The 22,297-nt window shown below is 40.9% G+C and overlaps 1 protein-coding gene across 6 annotated transcripts in view; it reads right to left on the bottom strand.

Annotated features, from left to right (window-relative positions):
• The window catches only part of CDH11 (cadherin 11), an 86,177-nt gene that overhangs the window by 23,823 nt on the left and 40,057 nt on the right, over positions 1 to 22,297 (bottom strand). For 2 of the 6 annotated variants that reach the window (XM_054200480.1, XM_054200482.1), the window contains one exon: positions 21,037 to 21,168. The gene's annotated coding sequence lies outside the window, so the exon portion shown is untranslated. Of the gene's footprint in view, positions 1 to 839; positions 1,001 to 1,847; positions 1,959 to 21,036; positions 21,169 to 21,339; positions 21,428 to 22,297 lie in introns of those variants that run through there. The other 4 variants (XM_054200481.1, XM_054200483.1, XM_054200486.1 and 1 more) reach the window with 4 other exon arrangements.

The following is a 22,297-nucleotide window of genomic DNA, read 5'->3' as shown; positions in this document are numbered from 1 at the left end:
TCATTATCAGCTATTCAAGTGCAAAGTGCTAGAAACAAAACATCCATCACATATCCATGCTTAATTTCCTAATAAGGATTTAGAGCAAGAATTGTTTGCTACCTTTCATTTTATCCTCTGCAGATACGTGTATAGAGAGGAAGCAATAAGGCTACACGTCTTCAAGATAAACTTTTATCTCTCATCCACTACTTGGGCTATAAAAAAAATAATCACTAAGGCTGTTTATAGAACTTGCTTCTGACTTGAGTTATAATGGGAAAGGACTCGATGGTAGTGATACCAAGTTGGCTCTTTAGGAAGTGACCTGCTGCTACTGGGCTGCAATTAAAGCGAGAGCTGCAGGCAATGAGGTCCCCTGGCCTCCTCCTGCCCCTCTCGCCTCCTCCCTGCCCCAAGTTCAGGCTCTGCTCAGTCACCTAGTGGTTGCCACAGCGGGAAGCCCTCTGACTCCTATCGGCAGAAGAAAAGCTAATAGAATAAATCAACAGGGTTCCACAGAAGCCTACGAAATTACTTGAATTCAAACCAGCTACAGTTTGGCTTTTTATAAACTGCTTTCTTCCTAAAAAGAAAAGTGCATGAGACGCTCTTAATTTAAAGCTAAAATAAACTTCATCAAAACTCAAAGCAGTATTATTAAAAAGAACGAAGTCTTTTTTTTTTCCTTTTTCCTTTTTTCTTTTTTTTTTCCAAAACAATCTCCTTAAAACGTGTCAAACATTTTAACATTAACTGAGCTGCTGTAAGCCTACGGTTTCCTACTTCTTCAAGCAGAAAATATGGAAAAACAGCTAAACAATGTATAAAGCAACTCCTTTTCTCTTGTGGAAAAATACCTCATAATCCTGTAAGCACGGAACAGAGCTCTGAGGACGGCAATCGCCACAGCTGGCTGGACTGCTGCTCCAAAGAGTGTCCGCAAATTCCCCGTGTGCAGCATTTCTACTCAGACATTGCACAACACCGCGCAGACAGTCAACTGTCAGAATCATCTGCTGTGGGTGTTTCTCGTCTTTTTAAAAAAATCACAATCTTAGAGATTATTGTTGTTTCTGCACAGACATTATATTCCTCAACTACAGCAAAGCAAAGCTCACTGGGCAGCTGACCAAACTGCAACATCCTGATTTTTTTCCATTGTTGTCCAGAATTGCACAACATGTAATTTTGAAATCCTAAGTTTTCCTAAGAAACCTGTAAAAACGTCTGCTTCCCACTTCCTTACACATTGTGGATGCCAGGTTTGAACTAAGATGGACCTTTTTCTCAAAGGGAAGAATTCCATTAATATATTTTAACTGCATACAAATAAATCTTGGCGATTTTTGGAAACGAATAACAACTCTATCAGGAATAAAAGGAAAACAAGAGTTAACCAGCCACCGAACAAGACCAAACCACATCTGAGAGGCACATGAATACAATGAGATTCCCAAACGCTGCCCATGTAATCAGTCGAGGTATGCAGGAGTGAGAAATATGTAAGCTACATCTAGTCCACACTCTGAAAAACAACATACATGGTGAGGTGTATAAACAAAATGTTTGCAAGGGCATAGAAGACCCCCCTAAATAATAGTGAGGACATGACTTCAGGGCACTTCTAGCTACATGGGTAATATGTCTATGTTTTGAACTTGCAGTTCTGGAAAGGCAAAGCTAAGAAGTTTCAATTTTAACATAAGAAGAGTCTGTTCTTCTACCATTAGAAGATAAAATCCTGCAATATTCCTAATGGAAATATGCTATTAAATTAAGAACACATCTATCATAAGCCTGAAAAACCATCTTCACAAGGGCATGGCATGGAGCGGAGCCAGGGTCTTGACCACTCCACAACTCACCAATTCCCTCTCCCCGTGCACCGAGAGACGGCCGAGGGCAGAGGCTCACGGTGGGGAGGTGGTGTCAGGGGTTACCTCTGCTCCCAGGGGCTGGTCCCAAAAGTCAGGCTGCTCTACAGGACTTCACACACCAATTTGAAGGACTGTTTATAGACGACTAACAGACAAAAACAAAGAGCCAGCAAAGATTATTTTAATGACAAGACCAGTCGCGGAAGTGAAGTCTAGCCAATTTTAAATTTCTTTCATTATATTTATAGCAAAAATAATCCCAAATATTCATGCTGACTTCCTGTGCGCTATTAAATGACCATATGCCAAATTATAATAGACTAAACAATTTTTCTGATTTGTCTAGGCCATAACTTCTGGATGATACATTAAAATAGCAATTGTTCTCAGGAATACACTTGGCAGAAAGCAGCCAAGAGCACAGTGTAGCAATATAATAATGGATGATCATGTTCTGAAATGTTTTGCAAAAGTCTCAAGTAAATATAGCAAACTCCCAGCCCAAATGAGATTTTAGCTGTAATTACAATTAGCTGAAAAGATGAGTGATTTATTTTACAATAATTTTATCATCAGACAAGGAAATGAATAGTTTTTTAACGACAGAATAAATATTGGATTGTATTAGTTCTGGAGTTCAGAGTGCCTGAGCTGTGGGCTGAGCCCCGGCTGCCCACAGGAGCAGGGAGAGTCCTGCCGTGGCCAAGCAACGCTCCGGCATAGCAGGGGCTCTCCTCCCCGCAATCAGGAACAGCGACGCTAACGAGAACTGGGCATTTCTCTGCTTTTGGGATAGGCCTGTTCTGAGCAGCCTCAGGGCTCACACTCCGTGGTTTAACGGAAACGGGTAGCTAAGGGACTTTCTTCCTTGAATACTGCAATCGGGGCCGTGAAAAACGAGCAGTTCTCATGGAAAGAAGGTAGGGAAAAGATTTCCAGATCAAACAATCAGCCGAGTCCCACTGAGCCCATAGTGGTTAATCTTCAGGGCATATCATTAATTTAACTGCTTTGGGAGTTTTTAATAAAATACATGAATTGAGGGATGTGCAATAGTTCTGTGCACAACCGTTTCATTACTCATGAAGGTATGGCATGGCAGTGTGAACGCAGGAGTTCAGTCTGGCGCGTCTTCTTCTGAATTCTGCAGATTGCTGTATTCAAATACCTGACGCCTAAGTATTTTCAAGAAATTTATATAAATTAATATGAAAATATTTTTGAAGGATACTAGTTCTTGCTGCAGAAAGCTATTCAGCCCTCACTGTAAGTTTCACACATCTTGATAACCTGACATCTGGTTTTAATTGATTTTGTTCCTGTTTAACAAAACTTTGTTCTCTTCCTTGACTCATTTTGAGAAAACTGCACATAAAGGTAAACAAATAGCCTGGTCCCTTTTATTTATGAAACAAGATAAAATACTGAGAATCAGTGCCTTCCACATTTAACTTAATTCTCTTAATTACTTTTTGATTGTAAACCATGCTGCATTATCAGACCAACGTTTGAATAGTTCTTAGTTTAAACTCACTATACAATACACTTGTGGAAAAGAAGGCATTTCATTTTATTTACATGAATTAATGTTATGCAACGTATCAAGATCTGTGATACAGCATATCTAGTTTGCCTTCCACATATAGCAAAGCCAGTTCTTAAAATAAATCCTTTAGTCCTGAAAAATGTCAAACTTTCTGTGAGATTCTAGGTACCCTAAATCTGGGTATTAAAGACTAAAATGAGGATTATTGCATTTTTCCACTGGAACTAGAGCATGTCTGATTTTTCCTTGATAGAGGAAAAATATTCTGCATATATGATATGCAGAATTCAGAAAGGTGCAACACTGGCGTATCATCATTTGCAAGCTCTACTTTAAATGGAATGAGCTGAACTGGAGGATGAGACAATACCAGCTTTTTTAACTTTCAGCTGCAGCCCAGCCGTTAAGTGCTTTATACATGTCTTTCCGACCACAAAATCATCCCATTAGGGGATGGATTTTTGCTTCCTCAAATGAACCCCTTCTCCCAGGGCAGCACTGGGACATAGAGCTCTGTTCATACACCAGCAGAGTTGCCCCTCATGCCAGGACCATGGCCCTCACTCATCACACGCGAAACAGGAAAATTAAAAAATAAAGGACTCCGTACCCAGCTGTGGAATAATTACTAAATTGGCCAAGAATACAAAAATACAGCATTGTTCACACATTAAGGAAAGTCATAAAATCAAGAGGCTTCTGAGGTAGAATACAGCCGCAGCTAGCACACGAAGAATGCAACATCTGTGATTCCCTGTACAAGGTTGTTTGCGAAACTACACGAGGGATGGAACGGAACGCGCTTGTTCCGTGGCCTTCCCTTGTGACGAACAGCAGATATGGGGACGAGATGGTACTACGGAACTGATAAGCGGCCTACACGCTACCCGAGCCAACATTTCGTCAAATGTTGATGAAATGCTGTCCTTTTGTGCGAACTTTGCTCACCACAATGTACCAAAACACACCTCCATCCCGGAGGCTATCCGCCCCCGAGGTGTGAACACTCCTCCTTGAATACATTAATCATAATAAAAGTACATATGACTAAAGTCACTCAAACTCCACTTTGAAGATAAAAAAAAAATATAAAAATAGCCCAAGAGAGAGGGGATGTCAGGGAAGACACCATCGCGAAGAATTCCACCGCTGATTTCCGGGATCAGTCGACGGGCTGAGCCTCTCTTCCCCCCCATAGGGACGCCTTTGGGTAAGACTTCGATTACACCGAGCGCTTTCTCGGGGACTTAGAAATTTCTCTAGAGAATCTCTACCCTACATTTATAGCCAGGCTGTATCGTTTATAATTTTGTCGCGCGTTTGTATACTTAGCAATATCTTTATTTGCACGTGCTTTGCAGACAGTGTATTTATCACCGGCAATCCTAAAGAACCTGTATATCTGTTGTTTAAATAAACTGCACTGTTTAAGTAGCTAGTCGTTTCGCTTTCTCACTGAACGCGACCAAAACTACAGAGAGGCCGTGCTAGTTCAGGAGCACGACTAGACTGAAGGTGCAGTCCACTATTAGTGTATCCAAATCGTAGTAGTTTAATACATATTAAACGCGATTGGACTGATAGTGCTGAATTGGGCATCACTCAGAATTTAAACCTAGCCGCACCTAGCCTCCCACCTCGGTGAGGAGTGTTAGAACGCAAGGGGGTTTATCTTCTGCCAAAACCACTTGGCCCCATTTCACGCAACACCAGCAAACTGACCTTATGAATATGACTAAACCCATTAGACTAATCATGGCCATACGTCTCTACTGGGAATCAAGCATTAAAGGCCAATATGCAGTAGTCTAATGTAAAACATTTTGTTTAAATGACAGGAGCTCTGATCTCTGATACAGGAAAAGATTTTCATGCTGTATATGTAACTGGTAAATCTCATTTTTCCCAATGTGTAATTCTAAAACAGACCGCCAGCAACCAACTCCCTGTGAGCCCCTCTGGAACACTGAAATCTCTCTTCTTGTTGAAGCATATTTCGTGTCTCACTGGAGCGAACAGCAAATAACCCTCATCTGAATGCAAATTGATATAAAGTCTTTTGTGTCATTCACAAAACATAATTAGTCTTATGAGACAAAAGTATTTAGTCCAGAAAAGGAAATTTTTCATATTTAAAGATACTCGGGGAAAAAATTCTCTTAGTTATTCCACGGAATAATGAGAACCTTGCACTCCCCCAATTCATATTCTGCTGTTTTGCAGAGGAACACGACACAATTGTAAAGGACTGTAATCTGAGGTTGCAGTTCTGCAGAGCTAAGAATATATATAATATAATATACATCAGTCTCACCTCTGTGCCTGGCAAGATCACCGAGCAGACCCTCCTGGAAACTACCTAAGGCTCATGGAAAATAAGGAGGCCAACATGGCTTCACTAAGGGCAATTGTGTCTGACAAATTTGGTGGCCTTCTACGACGGGGTTACAGCGTTGCCAGAGAATGGCTTGAGAGCAGCCCTGAGGAGAAGGACTTGGGGGTGTCAGTGGATGAGAAGCTCAACATGAGCCGGCAATGTGCACTGGCAGCCCAGAAACCCCCCGCATCCTGGCTGCATCCCCAGCAGCGTGGGAGCAGGGCCAGGGGGGGGGATTGGGCCCCTCTGCTCCGCTCCTGGGAGACCCCCCTGCAGTGCTGCCTCCAGCTCTGGAGGACCAACAGCAGAAGGACACGGAGCTGTTGGAGCGGGGCCAGAGGAGAGCCGTGGAGATGCTGGGAGGGCTGGAGCCCCTCTGCTGTGAGGACAGGCTGAGAGAGCTGGGGGGGTTCAGCCTGGAGAAGAGAAGGCTCCGGGGAGACCTTAGAGCCCCTTCCAGTCCCTAAAGGGGCTCCAGGAAAGCTGGGGGGGGACTCTGGATCAGGGAGGGGAGCCATAGGCCGAAGGGTAATAGTTTTAAACTGGAAGAGGGGAGATTTAGATGAGAGATCAGGGAGAAATTCTTTGCTGTGAGGGTGGTGAGCCCCTGGCCCAGGTTGCCCAGAGAAGCTGTGGCTGCCCCATCCCTGGAGGTGTTCAAGGCCAGGTTGGCCGGGGCTTGGAGCAACCTGGGCTGGTGGGAGGTGTCCCTGCCCAGGGCAGGAGGTGGAACTAACTGATCTTCAAGGTCCCTTCCAACGCAAACCATTCTATGACTCTATGATAAATGGTGTGCAAACAACCAAGATTCTAGACATATCCCACCACAGAGGGATTCTAGGTCATGGCAAGATTTGAATGAACTAAATACATAACTAAAATCCTTACAGAACTGGCGATTTTCATCTTTAGCAAGAGAAGTTACCTTAAAAATGCTAAGTAAGTTTTGTAGAATCCTATTCTGAGTTCCGTAGAATCCTATGAAAGGAAATCTTAATCCTTTGCATTTTTAAATTATGTTTTATAGCACTGTATTGGATTACTGAGATGTTTAAAGCCAATAATCCCCAGCTGCTCCAAAGAACAGTTTTTGAAATGTAGCCATATTTTCCTGTAGCAGCTTTGAGACTCGGTATTAGGAAACCATAGAAAAAAACATAAAATGATGTCTCTTTGAAAATAGAAGTAATTTTGCAGGAAAGAGGAAGAAAAATAACCGCCCGACTAATATGATGTGATATATCCTTCATATCCACCTCTGAAATCATCATGGATGGAAAGTATTTTCACCAGGCTTTGATTTAATTTGTACTCATTCAAGAAGAGCGAAATTGCCATTTGGTGTACCTCATACAAAGCAGTAGAAAGCAGGAAGACAACTTGGTACATTATGAAGTGAATGACATAGAAATAAGCCTGAGAGAGTGATATTAAAAGGCTTGGGAAATGAAAAATGGCTGTAAACAGAGTTTTACATTTACTTGCTGCCCTGGGGAGATCCACTTAAGATAAATGTGACAGAGGCTGTCTGTTTTTAAGCTTAAACTCTACAGGAAAACAACTAGCATAAGAAAGGTAGTCTTATTAAAGAACATGGTGATTGATAGAGTCATTTGAAGTAATGACTAAGCTCTTGGTAGAGTTTATTTTAAATAGTAATTGTGTTCTTGTGCATCTCAGACAAACCAGAATTCTCATAATTTCCTGTATACTCAAAGGCCAAGGTAGCTGCAGCCTATGACCCCGCTGGATTCAATATAGTTTGCTATTATGTAAGTGGCTATAAATGACAGCCCGAGGAGGAAATAAATGACAACTGAAGTGAACTTACTTCCAACTACTAATGCTGTACTTATAGGCTAAGCCAACCCTGAATATTATTTTTCTCTAAGAATCTATACTTACGAATGGCTAAATAACACTTGTGCTGTGAGTGATGGTCTTTTTGGTTTATGCCAAAAATGGGACAGAAAGTCAAGATTAAAGAGGGATAACTGAAAACCTATCAAAAACTAATGACTACAGGCAGGCCTTTGCAGCTACCAAACCAAACCAGAAGGCATTCCAACAAGCAATCCATTTCTGTTCTGATCTACAATCTCCCGCTGAAGGGCTGACAGCCCCCACACAATCAGAAATCTAAACTGGACCCGTGGCATTGTACTTACAGCTTTATTTCTAGAGGCAGCTTCAGCAGTGCTGCTGAAATGCCAAACTATTACAGCATCTTGTGAGGTCTTTATACCACCAATGTGTTCCTCTAAAAAACGTTTTTCCACTTTGAATAGAATTCTACTAGACTACTCGATCCCCCGGTGTCCTTCAATTTGGTCTCCCTCAAGTAGGAAAGTTTCTGATAAAAGATTGCCACTTCAGAAGCACACGCAAACCACCCCGACAGCGGTTTGTCTAAGTCCAGCAACCATTGTGACTCTCGTTTAGAGAGGTTCACATAATTAGATTCTCTGTAACACTTATCTTTAGAAAACTTGACAAGTTAGTGAATTACTACGAGTCTCTTTCTTTTTCTAATACATTTGCTAGAGAAAGAAAGGTGAGAGCTAAATTTCTAATCAAAGAGCCTTCTCCTTTTCTCAGCTTTCCTGAAGCTGCAGGGGGAAGAGGTCAGATCCTTCAGCCACGCACATGTAAGGTTCTTTTTGATAGTTTGCTCAACTGTTTCAGTTTAGTGCAAATTCCTTCCATAAAGAGCATAAAACCCACTTTGAGATTTTTTTGAATAAACAATTGAATCAAAAATTAATTTTTTCATAGGCAGAGATTGTCTGTGAAGAGACCTATTTTGGCTCAATAGCATGAGATAACAACATCAGAATATTCAAACACATTCCTTGTACAGCGGCAATAGCTCTAATAAAGGAGAGCATCACTGTTTAAGTACCTAATGGGAGGCTACAGCTGAAAGAAGCAAAACTGCAAATTTAAATTATTATTTACAATCCATTAAATCCCAAGATTATAATTCAAACAATATTTGCATGAGTATCTTCTCAGATGTCTTGCTGTAAGTAGTCACCATAGAAGATTTTCATTTAACTCAAAAAAACCCACACAAACACAAAGGAAACACCACCTTCATTAGATACAACCTTCCCTTTGGCTTCCTGTGCAGCCTGACCTGCTCTGAGCACAAAGCAGAGGAACCACCTGTATTTTCAGTGTTCCAAAGCTATAAGGACTAAGACACAATTCAAAATATTATGATACAAAACCAGAAATGCAACGAGAGGTGCTAAGGTGACACAATTAGATGCTAAGCATATAAATAGCACAAAAAAGACAGACTTGTCAGCTTGCAATTAAAATTTGTTTTTCATGCAAAAAAGGCCAAATGATTCAGTATATTTTGCATGAACATAATTCGTTTTGAGTTAAACCTGCTCATTACGTATTTCTAACTGATCACACGGAACACTAATACATCCCCGAGATTAGGGACTGGCACTGTTTCTGACTTGTAATTACAGATGATTGTGACAAAATACTTCATTTCTATTCTTCTGATAGAAACCATTAACAACAATAGTTTTAAGGCAGTGCCTTGCTAAGGTTGGAATAATGTTTGGTGCCATGATATCATGCAGAAGAGGCAGAATTTAAATACCTCGAACCTATAGCTGCTCCAGCATAAAAGCCCTGGTTTCAGAAACCTATGTTTCACAGAAAGCTGGTCATGGGAAATGAGCAACAAAGGGCATTTTTTAAAATTAGGCTGGTATTCTGGAAATGCGTTATATATTTTGGAGATATACATACTCTACCTTTTACCATGATTTCTCTGACGTCAAGGGCAAGTCCTGACCTTAAAAGTGCAATAATCAGGACTTGTGGCATGTATCTGCATCTTAGATCATCAGTCTTAGATTTCTGCATCTTAAATCACCAATGTCTTTTTTAACCAATGGGACAGTAAAAAAGTACTCGAGCGTGAATGAATGTGTGTCCAGTCAGGTAAAGCTTTAGCTTCCAAACCAATAGCAGATAGTTTTCTCCCTAGTGAAAACCAGCAAAGTGTTACTTAAACATGAGCTTGTGAAAGAGGAAAAGAACCTGACTCTTGGTACCACTTGGTAGAACTGCTGGATTGAGAACAGTATAAGTTTTGGATGGAATGACCTTAATGTGAGGAGACTACAGGAGAAAGAATTTATATTCATAGACGAAAAAATAGAGGCCAATAATAGTAATAAAAATAATTAATGTACATGTGTGTATATATACATACACCCCCCTATATATTAAAGACTGAAAGCTTCAGTCTAAAGAATAGGATTAGGCATTTCTTTCACATTAAACATACCCTTGCATTCAGCGTATTTTCTACCAAAATGTTCTTCTCAAAAAGTTGCCAGGGTGATATCACTATTTCAATCCAACAAATTTCCTTTGAAGTCTCCCATAATGGTAATTAAATAAATTGCTCTTGGAGTAATTATGTTTTCTCTGGAAAAGGAACTATTAGCGTAAAGAGAGCTGAGAGAGTCTGTCACCAAACATAATCTTTCTAAATACATTGGTACTTGTTAGACTTATTGGAAGAAGGATGGAATACTTAGAAACTTTGGACCTTTTTAGTTTTTGTAAAGGAAATGTCGACTTAACGGTTGAAATAAGAAATAAACTAAAATGACTGCTGACAGTCCTGGGAGTGCATAGAGAAAGAAAATGGAAGTTGTGTCAATAGAAAGCTTTTAAAGACCATATGCGTTAAGCCCAAGAGAGCTAGTGTGAGCTAGAAGCTCAAATTACCATGTTAGAAGGAAGTAGCTGGTGGACAAGATGAAGGTGATTGAAAGCCCAAGACTAATGACCAAGCGTATTGTATAAAATAGCATTCTCCATGTGAGTGCAAATACATCACGTTCGCAAGAGCATGAGGCTTTGGAGACTGGGTTAAAGAAGGTTCTGTGTACGGCAATTCATCAGATCTAATACCTCTCATCTCTGTGAATTTTATCATCTTCGATACAGAGAAATGAGGCTTTCACAGTTTCAAGTAATTTCTAAATACATGACTTTCTTTTATCTGTACTTTTCCTCTTGCTTACAAGTAAGGCTAAAATTGCTAGTTGCAGTGTGTTGAGTGTACCATGAGTTTTGTTTATGTTTTTTTTTTCAGATTAGGTTTTTTTAACTTTGCTAAAGATTTCCCTGTTATTTGTGGAAATTTGACATACAACTCCTAAGCAACCTCCAGCATCCACTGATTTAACCATCAGAACAGACTGACATAACCCCCTACCTTGTTCTCTGGTCTATTCTGGTATCTCAGACTTCACAGAACTTAAATGCAATACTGATGCTTGCTGGTTTTGCTCACTTTACAAAGAATCTGGAGTTTTTAATTTAAAAGCCTATGGGAAACCTCAGTGGGTATGTTCTTCTTTGCGCATAAGGATGAACACTCCCATCTTCCTTTTTCTTTTAAATCTCTTTGGTAAATAATATAAGGTTGCATAAGACTAACCTATATAGATTAGTATTTGAATTTCCTTATGGTGTCTTTACAATATCACACCAAGGACAGTGATATCATGCGCTTCTACAATGCTAATCCTGTATTTTCTTGCCACTTTGAAGAACAAAACAGTGTTTTCAACTCAAAAACTCACAAGAGTGAGCAAAAGGAACGGTTTGGTACCATTTGTACTGCACCTACAATCAAAAATAGCTTCCTGGAAATCCAGTGGTCAGAGAGAATAAAGCACCAGACAGACACCAGCTGGAGAAACTGGATCTGGGGACTCATCCAAGAACTGGGAACATCTTTCTGAACAGACAGACTTATTTCTTGTTCAGATGTAATGGCTGGCAGGATAAACATTGCCTTAAAAAACTTAACATGATTTTTTTTAAAACTCTTTGTGCAAATTTTCTAGACCCCTTCTGGCTTAAGCTTCAGTAAGTGAGCTTAGAATCAGACCCAAAGAATGATAAATATATATTATAAGCAGGAAGTACTCATTATGAAGGTCATACGCAGACACTTTTATTATGCTCTGCTATTTGTAAAGCACAGCTATAACTGAACTCAACGATAATACATGACATGAATGATTATGTAAGAATAAGACTGCTAATATGAATGTTTACTAAATGCTTGTTCGATAATGGGGTTTAATTAAATAGTGTAAAAAAATAATTTTCCACGTGTAACATGAACTTGTTAAAATTGCAGAGCTTTGTAAGTCAGTAAAACGGCGTTACCATCGCTTGCAACATGCCAAAGGCTGTGTGTGATGCTGACAGCACAGGCCTCGGGACCTACCAGGACTTGTTTTGGCCTGCCTGGGGCTTGGTTTTGGTTAGCTTATTCGGCTATAACAGGTTATCGAAGGACCAGGTGACTATTGCTTAATTTGTTTGGGCTTTTTGTTTAGCTTTGGATGACTGTGTGTTGTAATAGAATCATAGAATGGTTTGGGTTGGAAGGGACCTTAAAGTCCACCCAGTGCCACCCCCTGCCCTGGGCAGGAACACCTCCCACCAGCCCAGGCTGCTCCAAGCCCCGTCCAACCTGGCCTTGAACACCTCCTGGGATGGGGCAGCCACAGCTTCTCTGGGCAACCTGGGCCGGGGCTCACCTCCCTCACAGCAAAGAGTTCCTCCTTGATATCTCATGTAATACTGTTGATTTGTGTATATATTTGTAATGAATAGATAACAATTCACTATTCTGTATGGAATGCACTATCTGTGACCCCTGCATAAAATGCAGCACAGAGACAGGCATGGCATGATAGGAGGAGATTTGAAAGTCCAGGTACAAGATGATAGCAGAGGCCCCAGGGCTGTAAACTGCTCAGCAGGGGTCAGCTACCGGCCACTGAACGGATGCAATCTCGGAAGCTGCACAAAACCACTTTTAGAGATAACACGGAGAGCAAAGGACAATATTCAATATATGTAAATCACAAATCACACCCATTCTGAGGAAAACGGGATGTGATGTGGAACTACAGACCAATGAAGAAAGTGCAAGGTGTGGAGATGCAGAGCACGTTAGCAAACATAAAACTGTCTCCAGGTGGATTCTAGAGTGAGGAGGAAGAAGAAACCATCATTGTATGGCTCTGGGATGCAGGGGTCCTCCATCCCCATCCCCGCCTGAAGACATCTGCCTGGGAGGCAGCTGATGGCAAGAGCGACACCAGATACTAGAAAGCTCGTGTGTATCGCTTTTAACCGTGTATAACTCATACAAGAGCTCAACACTGGTCAACTAATAATTCTTTCGTTAGGCTTTTAAGACTTTAGGTTAACAGTACATTCTTGGCTTTACATACAAGTTTTTTTCCTTTGGCCTGAGTGAGCTGCACAAGCTGGAGCACAATAAACTAAGGCGACTTCAAGCAACCCAGTCTGAAACCTGGATGCAACACACCGGTCACTGCTCGCAGGCAAAGCGGTTCAGTCGAACAGAAGACAACTTTGTCAACCATGTGTGAGCTCCCGTGAAAGGACACGGAGCCTGGGCTGAGGGGAGCAGCAGGACGTGGGGAGCAGCAGTAATCTGGATAACAATGGGGCCAACAGAACACCAACCTCGGCTTAGGAGAGTTGGGTTTCACAGTTATTAAAAAAGCCATTACCATTCTATTATTTGCTGGGAAGTTTTCCCACTTAAATATTTAATTGATCTTTATATTTGTTAAACGAAAGCACTTTTTCATCACTACAGATCTACAAGGAGAAAAAAGGTCATTCCGTTTGATGCGAGGTTTCTTGAATGCACAACTATTGTATCATTGTGTTTATCCTGCACGCAGCAAAGTAGCAGTAACCACGGGGTCACTAGCTTTACTGTGACACAGCACAACACAGTCTTTGTCGAGCTTTCCTTGGAGTGAGTCATTGTGATTCACTGAAAGCCTGTTCCCTGCGACAGGGCTGTTCTCTCCTGTGCCTGACGCGGGGCAGAGGAGAGGGAATTGGTACCTTTGGACATGGCAACAGAAGAGCATAGCAGCGAAGTCTGCAGTTAGTACCCGGTCTTGAAATGAACAGCTCATTAGGGAGCGCTAAATGTTTGTGCAAACACATTCCCTTTAAAAATCGAGAGAAACATTCTTCTCTCCAACATGCTGCAACTTACACGTGCCGCCCGCAGTGGAAGTATGAAAACGGTGCAGGAGGTCGAGGGAGAGTCTTTTGATTGGTTGGTTATTTTGGCTTCAGTGGAGCCTCGGTTCACAAAATATAGCTTATAGCATGGAACTAAGCCAAGACAGCCAGGAGGCCTCTCTGAGTGACCAGACTTCTGAGGTTACATATTCTGGTTTTCTATTTTGGAAGAAGAGAAGGGCGAATGGGAGGGCCAAGTACCCAAGTTCTCCTGTAAAAGTAGATATAAACCCATAAAAGTACAAGGGGATCAGATCCCACTACCATGACTTTTCAGTATTTTAGGCTGTTGTTTCTAAAAGAAGATCGTGTTCATAAACAGAACCAGAGAATACCCCAGAGGGTCAGTCCTGTATTTTGTTCCAAACGTTATATTGGCTCAGACTTCCCCTTTTCTGGCCTCTCCTGTTATCCTGTTGAATTCATTAGAAGGTTGTGGCCACCGGCCAAAAGAAATGGTTAATGCATCCCAGAGCCCGTATTGTTTGAAATATCTTCTGAGACAGGAATTTATAGCATTGCTACAATAAAACTCAGATTTCAACATTAAAGTATAAGTCTGCGTACTTGCCACACATACCAGAATTATACAGAAAACCTGAACCATGAAACTCTGAGGAAATTCGGAAAATATGCAGTAAATCTAGAAAGAGACCATTAGGACTTGATTATTCGACACAGTCTCCCACAGCATCCTCATAGGGAAGCTTAGGAAGAGTGGGTTAGATGAATGGACAGTAAGGTGGATAGATAACTGGTTGAAAGACAGAGCTCAGAGGGTCGTGATTAGGGGCACAGAGTCTAGTTGGAGGTCAGTGATGAGTGGTGTTCCCCAGGGGTCAATACTGGGTCCAGTCCTCTTTAATATATTCATCAATGACCTGGACGAGGGGATAGAGTGCACCCTCAGCAAGTTCGCTGGTGACACAAAGGTGGGCAGGGTGGCTGACACACCGGAAGGCTGTGCCACCATCCAGAGAGACCTAGACAGGTTGGAGATTTGGGCAAAGAGGAACCTTATGAAATTCAATAAGGGCAAGTGTAGGGTGCTGCACCTGGGGAGGAATAACCCCATGCACCAGGACAGGTTGGGGGCTGACCTGCTGGAGAACAGCTCATCTGAAAGAGACCTGGGAGTCCTGGTGGACAACAGGATGACCATGAGCCAGCAATGTGCCCTCATGGTCAAGAAAGCCAATGGCATCCTGGGGTGCATCAAGAGGATTGTGGCCAGCACATCGAGGGAGGTCATCCTCCCCCTCTACTCTGCCTTGGTGAGGCCGCACCTGGAGTGTTGTGTCCAGTTCTGGGCTCCCCGGTTCAAGAAGGACAGGGAACTGCTGGGGAGGGTGCAGCAGAGAGCTACCAGGATGATTAGGGGACCCGAACACCTCTCTTATGAAGAAAGGCTGAGGGATTTGGGTCTCTTCAGTCTGGAAAAAAGACGGCTGAGGAGGGGACCTTATCAACACTTATAAATACTTAAAGGGTGGGTGTCAGGAAGATGGGGCCAGGCTCTTTTCAGTGGTGCCCGGGGACAGGACAAGAGGTAATGGGCACAAACTTGAGCATAGGAAGCTCCACTTAAACATGAGGAGGAACTTCTTTACCCTGAGGGTGGCAGAGCACTGGAACAGGCTGCCCAGAGAGGGGGTGGAGTCTCCAACTCTGGAGACATTCCAAACCCGCCTGGACGCGTTCATGTCCAACCTGCTCTGGGTAACCCTGCTCTGGCAGGGGGTTTGAACTAGATGATCTCCAGAGGTCCCTTCCAACCCTATGACTCTATGATACCTTTTAAGAACAACCTTAAGCAAGAGATAAATCACATATGATGCTACACAGGTAGTGGTAATGGACCCAAAAGAAATGCCATTGAGTCACAAATGCTTTGGTTTTGCCACACAGAAGTATAGCAGTTTTAGACTGGTCCAGAGCAGTTACCACCTTAGATGAGAAAAGACAGAATGAGTCTTGATTCCACCCTCGCTTTGTCCCTCCACGCCTCTGCCCATCTCTGAGAAGGTTATTCTTTGATGTAGCTGTTTAGTGTGTTCTGTTCTATTCCCTTTTATATTATGTTTATTATTTTGCATTCAAAGTATATTGAAATATGTGCTTTCCATCCCAAAAGGGTACATATAAATCTTCTGCAGGAATTACAAAGTATTGCTTTTATAGACAAGAAACTGTATAGTTTTTTCCTGTAAAGGAATAGAAGTATAGACTTTGCCTAAAACCTTGGAACAAACCTTCATTTATGAGACAGGGGAGTCATTTTTATTCCACTACGTGAATTCAGTGGGCTGCCACAGGCCAGTCATAATCTGTTATTGTTTCCCTGCAACCTTGTACTATTAATTTTTCTTTTTAATGAACTGTCCAGTCTAGTTTAGCTATGGGAACTATGATGGAGCTGCAATATAAATGGTTTATGTCATGCCTTTGTCAAAAGGCTTTCCCCCACAGCACTAGAATGTAATTGAAAAGCCATTTTAAAATAAAGTAACCGAATGGTTGCAAATGCAGGCTGTCAGGAATAAAGTGGGAAAATCCTTTGCATTACGTTAGATTTTACCAATCACAACTTGTGTGACTTTATTAGTGTTTATACCGATTAGTAAAGCCACATAAATTGCACATGTTTGAACGGTTATATTAGCAACTATTCCTGAAAGATACTGAAGCCATTTCTGAGAAGTTTTTCTTCAACTAACAATGCAGTAATGGGTTTGGTTAAATACCTCAAAAGAATTAAATACACTAAATTTTGGTTTATGTTATAGCATACAGAATATGCACGTTTGAGACTGTAAACTAGCTTCCGAGTAGTTTTTGTTGCATATGAAACTTTGAAGGGGTAAGCACACAGTAATCTTTTTACATCTAATATATATGTGCAAGACACAGAATTTAGTTTTCTCTTACACTTATTTTCCCAGCCCTGAATATGTATGTGTCCTTGGAGGCACGATGGTGTATATTTTAATAAATGCTATTATTATGGCTGTTATTATTATTAAAGTCCAAAGACAGCAGCTATAGAGAGCATTTATAGTTAAAGCTGACATCAGTTTTCTCGATAAATCCCCATCAAAATTGTTTCTGAAAGACTTTGGTTTAGCTTTTGGTTCACACTTCTCACCTTTAAAATAACTATGGAAATTTCGTCAGAAATTAATTTTACCAGAACGCGTATTTCACAGCTAAACCCAAACCATTTAAAGTTGTTTTGACTCACCAGCGATTATATTTTTGGTGAGTTTTTTAGTCAATGTATCAATCTTTTAATGCCTTTTTCTCCTCTGATGGCCACCCCCTGCAGTCCGTGCAGTGCAGTCTCTCCTTTGCTTAGGTAAATCTCATGCCCTGGGGAACATCGGGAGTTCCTTGTGGCTTCTTCCGTGGGGCAGAGCACACTGCAGCCCAAATGGGGCTGGGATTGCCCAGAAGGCTGGGAAAATGCAGAGAGGAATGTTTGACGGCTCAGTTGTTTCAGCATTTGAGCTGTAACAAACTTTTCGTCACTGTGACCTGAATTTGAGTTCAGGTACGAGTTAGTTCTTTCCAACAACAAACTACGCATTTCTTTCAAGGCAACAGGACTTCATAGAAATAATTTTCTATTAAAAAGCAGGTAGGAAAATCTAAAATGTCCATATCAGGAGGTACTGAGGCTATAAGAGATAGGGCAGTGTGAACATATAAGAGAAAGGGTGGTGTGAAAGGCCCATCATGGCAGGGGGTTGGAACAAGATGATCTTTAAGGTCCCTTACAACCCAAACCATTCTATGATTCTATGTTTTGCCCACTTGATGTCTTTTAGAAGGCTTTATAATTTATAACAAAATAATCGTTCTTCTTTGGTATCTGTTTGACCAGAATATATGTCTTAGAACTATTCTAACTGTACTTCCAAAGGCATTTGAGTTCAAACAAGTCTTGAAGAACACCAGCAAAGCAGAGGTAACAAATTCAAGCTCCATCTCATTTCACAGACTATGTGAAATGAGACTGACACGAGCAGATTGCTCTTCTTAACATTTCGCTCTCAGGCCCTACTTTAAGAAGAACCTAAGGATTCCATGTCCTTTGAAACATCATCCTACTAAAAGCAAAGCTTTTGCCCTCATATATGAGCTTATTTCAGTTAGACTACCAACATCATCCAAAAATATATCCAATAAGCTAACCCTGCAGATATACTAGGTGTTTGTTGTGTGTTGTAGTTCTGTGGGTTGAAGTGGAGAATTCAAAAATTCAGGTCTTAACAGCTAGATAAATGGCTACATGTATAGAAGTGAAGTGAGACGTGTAACACAGGTTAAAGCAGGCAATTGGAGATGTAACACCTCCTGTTCAGATATGTAGTCCTCATTAAACGTGCTAGCACTCTAATAGGACAGGGTGATTACAAGTAACTGAAAATTAATCTTCTTTCCACCTGGCATTTGTGCAGAAACAAAACTATACCACAATTTCCTTCCTGATCTACTTTTTATGTCAGGAATACCATGGTTTTCCTATTACAGTCTAGGCTTACTTTGTGAGAATTAAAAACAAACAATAAAAAGGATGTTATATATGAAAGAGGTAAGGTATACATCATATAAAAGTGATTTATGTATCTAGTAAGTGAATCCAAGTTTCTCATCATATATGACAGGGTTGTTTTAAATATGGCAGTATTCTTTTTTGGGGGTCCCATGGACCCATTATTCATACATAATGCTTTTCAGCATAACAGAACTGAGAAGGAATTTATCTGTTGTGCCTCCTCTCACTCCCTCTGGAATTTCAGTATAGAAAATCCAAGCAGTACAGGAAGGAAATCGCTAGTCAGGATATTCCCACTTAATGAAGCTACTGGCCACCTTCCAGTGTGACTGAGTGGCCAAGACTACTTATAGCTCCCAATGAGACCAGCAGTGCCTTTCTGTCTGCCCTGCTCTCTCTGCCTTCAAACACGGTTCAACATGAATATTTACCTTCCCAACTCTTTGATTATCTAGATACTGTAACAGGAAATTTGCATTCCTGAACAGGCACAGCTGGAAACAATTTAAGAAAGAAAGATCCTTCAAAGAGAAGAGAAGAGAATTTAAGAAGCATATGGATGCCCAGGTTTACATGATAATCAACAGAAGCGGTGCTTGTTCCTCCTCTTTGGCAGGGAGGCACTTCACACCCCAAGCAGGGGGAACATCCCACAGTCACTCTGCAGGAAGCTTTCTTTCAGAAATGATTTGCTTGAACTCTGAAAGGTAAAAAAGTCTACAAAAATAGACACAGCGGTTTCTCAGATAAGACATGAAAAAACCGGGAGTTTGGTAAATTCACTCTCATATACAAATGAGAGTGATGGGCTTTCAAGTTTTCCCTTAAGGTTATTCCTCACAGTCCTTTAATTTGTAAAAAATAAATCTACTTGGAAGTGTGGCTCTGAAGTCAAGAACAAGAAGAGCAGAAAGAGGCCTGAACTAAACCTTGACGTGAGATATAAGAAAATGCCAGAAGAGGCAAACTGAAACAGCGGTGACCAACTTCACACAACTGGGCATGGAGGGGAGACTCGGAGAAACCAAACGCAAAACTAATTTAAGATATTTTTGCTATGTCTTCTCGATACCCATATATGAATTTGAAACCTAGTCAGGGAGTCTTCAGCCAAACCAAACACTCTTTAACTTCGTTCTAGTGAAAAGCTGCATCCGGACAAGAACTGAGCATTGTTTGCAAAATTTGGCCCTTGTGTGTAGTGGATAGCCAGAATAAGAATCTCACAGGCAGAGCCACAGCTTTTCCTAAGCAGCAAAGGAGCTCACACATTTCCCACCTAAATTGACTTGAATGCTGTTGGTATCACTGTCAAATACACTCTGTCTCAGCCTGATAGTAATTGCTGCAGTCTACCTTAACAAGTCGGCGGACACCATAAACACATCTCCTATATAGCTGCTCACAAGGATGTTTAAGTATACGGCCCATTTGGCTGCCAGAAATAAGATTATCATCATTCAAGGACGTTTCCCCAGAAATGAAGCATCTGTCAAGCAGGACTTGAGTGCACTGAATGTAAAAACTGTGAATGAGTCAGCGAGACAAAGAGCTTTAATATCCTGGCTTTGTACTCCTTATCCTAGACAATTCACATGGGATCATGCCTTTGGTTCTGTGAAAATGCTAGTATTTACATATTTATTATCTATTACATTTAATCTGTTTCTGTGTTAATTTTAAAAAAGCGTGGATGCTCCTGTAAGTGGACAATTCTCACCTCTGTGGAATCACCAGTTACAACGGAAAGTCAAAGAAGACATGAAAAATTAAAGGCACCAGAGCAGCAGATATAACTATTTTTAGGTCTAAGGTTTTCCATGCTGCTCTATTTCCACACTTTCCACAGTTGCCTCCTCTGAAGCCTAAGAGTCACCACTAAATTCTTTTTCTAATCCAAGTCTCAGCTGTTATATTAAGCTCAGTGGTATTTTACAAAATATTGGGGAAATAAACCAAATATGGAATTAATCACTTACTAATGTAGGCCTAGAATAAGAAAAGCATGAATCTTTTTGACTGATAAAATCAAGTTGGAAGCCAAAATATCAGAACATTTCTTACACTTCTGTTCTTCAGTGCTACATCATTGTGGGTTTTCCAGAGGTTCACTGATCCTTTAAACAAGAAATTTTGTTTTGTTTTAAAAAAGAGATTTTGTGATCCAAAAAATACACCTTATCAAACCCTGCTTGACAGACGTGGAAGGATGCTCCTAGACAATCCTTAGGGCAAAAAGCAAAACAAACCAACCGCCCTACCCCTCAGTTTTAACTAAAATGAACAATTATACAACACATTAGAGTTACATCAGGGTTTCAACCATAAGGCCATGTCCTACAGCAGCAGATCTCCTGAGTGACAATCACAACAATCACGGTAAGTTCTACGGTGCATGAGAAAAACTGGCTGACAGCACACATCAAGCGAGAGATTAGTCATTGCAGAAATATTCCCGATATTGCACAAATATTGCAGACACTACAGAAACAAGAGACCAGCTATGCATATCTGACATCGCTCAGATCATACGTTTGGATGTACCACTTACCTTCACCCACTGGAAACTCGTTGCCAATTTCTGTAGCATATTCCACACATTGGAAATACCCCTTTAACGAGACTACGATGACAATGCAGATGTGAGCTTTCTGCTGCCACTTATCCAGTACTTCAGCTCTGGCTGCAAAGAATGAAAAAGCTCATTTGAAATCCAAATGCAATGTTGGTACCGTAATAAAAGAAAACTAAAGTCTAAGCCTATAAACTATCACAGTAGCCTAAAGAGAGTTTAAAGACTAGCAATTAAATAACACTTATAATTCCAAGGAGAAAATTGATAAACAGCTTTTACCTTAACAGACTTACTATTGCAAGAATGTTCCCATAACTAAAATGCTGGAGGCCATATCAAAATTCCTTCACTTCTTTTTCGTTATCTCCTGAAAAAACAGAGTTCTATGGAAAAATCTGTTCTGGGAACATTACCCAATACAAGACACACTGTAGGGAAAAAAGTAACAGCTGCAGATGTCATTAGCCAACAAGATGTGCTTTGAACATTTCCAAGTGCTCTAAAGGCATATTAGAAAATTAGTATTTTTACCATTATGATGGAGAAGGGAGTAGATTATTTTAGTAAGCAGAACTACCACTACAGTAGGGAAAGGATATCTAGGATAAGGCATTTGAAAGGAGAAAAGGAGCAAGAGGCGCCTTTGCCTGGAAGAAGTTCATCTGTGCTTGTTTCGATGGTTAAAATTCCTTTATAAATGGGATAGTGAGTTAAGACAGTCTGTATAAAGGGCGCAGAAATGAAAAGAAACCAGCTGAATCATTTCTCATGAGGCGAGGCAAGTCTTTTCTTGAATTGAAATCAGTAAGGTGAGAACGCTCAGAGTTCCACAGAGCAGTCTCTCCTCATCCCGTGTGTTACACACAACATGTTCCCACACAAGTAAAAAATATTGTTAATGGGACTGAACGCAAAAGAAATACTCGGTGTGATTTATAGTTATGTACTGATGTAGACACCGTATTTCTGACGCTCATTTCATACCCTGACAGACTCTCAAATGGGGACTAAATGAATCTTAGGACCAGGATTCATTCCAGCCAAAGAAATCAGGCTAGATTACCAGTACTTTGAAATTTATTAATTGAGAATTTCTAGGAAGAATTATTGCAAAACAGCCTCTGTAATTTGGGTTAATACATCCAAATCAGTAATTTTCTGCAGTACTTGACTGTTAAAGCTGTCTCATCTATACCAATCCTCCATTTTATATCCACTTTGCACCCCTGTTAAAGCA

The sequence above is a fragment of the Rissa tridactyla genome, chromosome 4 (genome assembly GCF_028500815.1).
Source record: "Rissa tridactyla isolate bRisTri1 chromosome 4, bRisTri1.patW.cur.20221130, whole genome shotgun sequence".
Taxonomy (NCBI): domain Eukaryota; kingdom Metazoa; phylum Chordata; class Aves; order Charadriiformes; family Laridae; genus Rissa; species Rissa tridactyla.
This window is presented reverse-complemented; position numbering and strand designations above follow the sequence as displayed.